The following is a 3755-nucleotide window of genomic DNA, read 5'->3' on the forward strand; positions in this document are numbered from 1 at the left end:
ACTTTTGTGTTGCTATTTTAAATTGTACTGTTCTCTTCACATCTTTTTCAGAGTTTTCTTTATTGTTATATGGGAATCCAATTGATTTCTGCTTGTCAATCTTGTATCCTGCAACTTTATGAAATTCCTAAATTGTTTCCAACATCTTATTGTGGAAACCTTGGAATTCTCTCTATATAAAATCATACCTCTGCAATAGGCTGAGTTTCACTTCTACTTTGGCCAATTACATTCTGTCTAGGATTCCCAGCACAGAATTTAATGAGAAGTGATAATTGACATAATTGTTTGGTTCCCATTTTAACTTGGAATGTTTTTAGCTTCTCCTCATTGAGTGTGATATTGGCTGTTGGTTTTGCATATATGGTCTTTATTGTGTTGCAGAATTTCTATTCTATTCCTATTTGCTTGAGTGCTTTTATTAGGCATGGGTGTTGGATATGGCCAAATGCTTTTGCTGCATCAATTGGCATAATCATGTATTTCATATTTTATCTTGTTTATATGATGGATTACATTAATTGTTTTTCGAATGTTGAATCATCCTTACATTCCTGACAGGAATTTCACTTGGTCATGGTGTATTTTTTTGTGTGTTGTTGGATTCTATTGGACAGGATTTTGTTGATGGTTTTTGCATTTTGGTATGTGTTTTTGTATCGTTGTTGGATATTTGCCTGGTGTTGGGATCAGGGTTTTTTTCTGGCTTCCTGGAATGAGTTTGGTGTTCCTTTCCATATTTTGGAGTTGGTGAAACTCTCCTCTGAATGTGTGGTAGAATACTCATATGAAGTCATCTGGTCCTGGTGTGTTTGTTTTTTTTTTGGTGGGGGGCTGTAAGTTTCTTGATGACCTTGTTTATTTCTTCTTTTCCTATGGGTCTTTTCAAACTCTTTATGTCCCTCTGCATTAGTTTCGGTAGAGGATATATTTCTAGGTTTTTCCATGTCGTGTAGAGTATTGATTTTTTAAATAGTCTTTCATAATACTGTATTATTACTTTAATTCATTTGGATCTATTGTGATGCCACTGGTTTCATCTCTAATTCCAAATATTTACCTCTGCTCTTTCTTTTCCTTTGTTATGTTTGCTAGCAGTTTGTCAATTGTTGGTCCTTTCAAATAAAAATCTTTTTTGTTGATACCCCCCAGTGTTTCTGTTTTCAAGCTAATTCACTTTTGCTCTAATTTTTATTATTTGTTCCCTTGTTGGAGGGTTTGTGCTGTTGTTCCTGTTCTAATTATTGCTGATGTTGTGTTGAAGTGTTGAACATTTTTCCTCCTCTTTCTTCATATGTGCATTAGTTACTATAAAGTGACATCTTATAACTGCTTTCGTTGTGTCCCCTAGGTTTTGCTACATTGTGTCATTTTAATTTATTTTTTGGAACCTCCTAAATTCATCTCCTTTTTGAGCTAATATCCAGTCTCTTTTGAGCAATGTGTTGTTGAATCTCTATGTGTTTGCCATTATGTTATTGCATTTTCTAATTTTGATTTCAAGTTTCATAGCACTGTGGTCTGAGGAGAAGGCTTGAATGGTCTCCATTTGTTTGAATTTATTAAGGTTTGCTCTGACGTATATTTGCCTGTGACATAGTACATTGGAGAAAAACGTGTATGCTTTGCTGTTGGTTGGGGTCAAGCTGTTTGAGTATATTGTTCAGCTCTTCAGGTTCTTTATTGAGTTTCCTTCTTGTTGGTCTATTTTAACTTGAGAGTGGTGTATTGAAGTCTCCTACTATTATTGTTAATCTAGTGTTTCTCTTTTCACCTCTTTGGCAATTTGATTGATATATTTTAGGTGTCTTTTATTGGGAGCGTATTTATTTACTATGGCTATATGGTGTTGGTCTTGATCCTTTGATCATTATGTCCATTATTATTATAATGTCCATTCTTATCTCTCAATATGTCATTTACTTGATCTTTACTTTGTCAGAGATTAATGCTGTCATGCCTGAATTTTGTGTTCCAATTAGCTTGGTAAAATTTTCGCCATCCTTTAATTGTCGGTCTGTTTTCATCTGTGCTTGAAATGTGTCTACTGAAAGCAGTAAAATGATGGGACATATCACCGAATCCAGTCTGTTGCACTTTGTCTTTTGATTGGTGTATTTAATCCATTGACATTCCGTGTTATTAAACTAAATAATTTTAAGTAGGTTAGTTTCTGTCATGTAGTAATATTGTTGTTTGGAATTTTTCTTTTTCTCCTTTTTTTGAGGGGGGAATGGGGAGGCCTGAAGTGGATTCATGTCTTCTTTCCCCCTCTAGATCTGTGCTACTTTGGGTGTTGTTTTCAGTGTGTTGATTTCTGGGTGATGTTATACACCGTGGAGGTCTCATATTTGTTTATTGTAGTTGATTTTCTGATCATAGAGATCCATTTACTATTTTTTTGTAATGCTGGCTTTGTTTTCACAAATTCTTTATTTACTTTTTTGGGGATACTTTTATTTCTACTTCATATTTGATGGATAGCGTTGGTTGATATAGGACTCTTAGATGGCTGGGTTTTTAAAATATGTATATTTGGTAAATTTTGCACTTCTTGCCTGCATGGTTTCTATGGAGACATCTAAACTTATTTTTATCTGTTTGCTTTTGTAGGTGACCTTTTTCTCTCTCTTTCTCTCTAACTGTTCTCAAGATTCAGTAAGTTGGATAATTTGACTGCTATATGATTATTCTTGGGTCTAACCTATTTTGAGTTCTCTCTGCATCCTGGATGGTTATTATCTCCTCCTTTGTGATATTGGGGAAATTTCCCCCCATGAATTCTCTTCTATTTTATCTGCAGATTTGTTTGTTTCCTTTTGTTCTGGTATTCCAATGAGACATATTATTTATCTTCATGGCATCCCATATTGTCCTAAGGCAATTTGCTTTTTTCTTTGATTGTTTTTCTTGTTTGCTGAAGTCTGTGTGATTGTCAAGCTCACCGATTCAATTTTCCTTTTCTTCCACTTTATTTTCCATTCTTGAATTGTTTTATTTATTCGTTATCTCATTGTTAAGCTTCTTGTTTTCTTTTGGGTATGGGGTTTTAGTATCTCGATCTTCTTTTGTTTTCAGGAATGATCCTCAAGCTTGCATGGTACTAAACATCATTCTCCTGTAATCTTTTTCTAGTGCAGCAGTTCTCAACCTGTGGGTCACGACACTTTTGGTATTTTCCAATTCATAACGGTAGCAAAATTGCAACTATGAAGTAGCAACGAAAATAATTTCATGATTTGGGAGTCACCACAACATGATGAACTGTATTAAAGGGCTGCAGCATTAGGAAGGTTAAGAACCACCACTGTTCAGGTTCACAGCATTAGGAAGGTTGAGAACCACTGTTCTAGTGGCTCCAGAGCTACTTTTTCTGTGAATTCTATTGCGTTTGGGTAATCTTCATTTGTTGGCATCTGTTTATCTTCATTTTTGGGGGGCTGCGGTTGGCTGTTGTTTGTGTGGCATATTTGTCCAGCTGTAGATATTTTGCATGGTTCTGGGTTGTATGTGTGTGTTTTGGATATTTGGGTTAGCAAAGAAAGATCTGATAGGGGCTGGAAATTGTATTGTGAGGAAATAAGGGAGAAGTGAGAGAGTTATGTGTGCAGCATGAATTCACTGTAGGAGCACCAGAGTAGAGTTTAAGAGCTGATATGTATCATAAGTGTTCTGGTTAAATACAGTAAATTTTAATAACTTGTGAAAGGGATTTTAAAATATGTGCTACTACTTGTTAGTTTATGTGAAATTGT

The sequence above is a fragment of the Echinops telfairi genome, unplaced genomic scaffold, assembly GCF_000313985.2.
Source record: "Echinops telfairi isolate 266 unplaced genomic scaffold, ASM31398v2 ScPeMD7_7423;HRSCAF=8461, whole genome shotgun sequence".
Classification (NCBI taxonomy): Eukaryota; Metazoa; Chordata; class Mammalia; order Afrosoricida; family Tenrecidae; genus Echinops; species Echinops telfairi.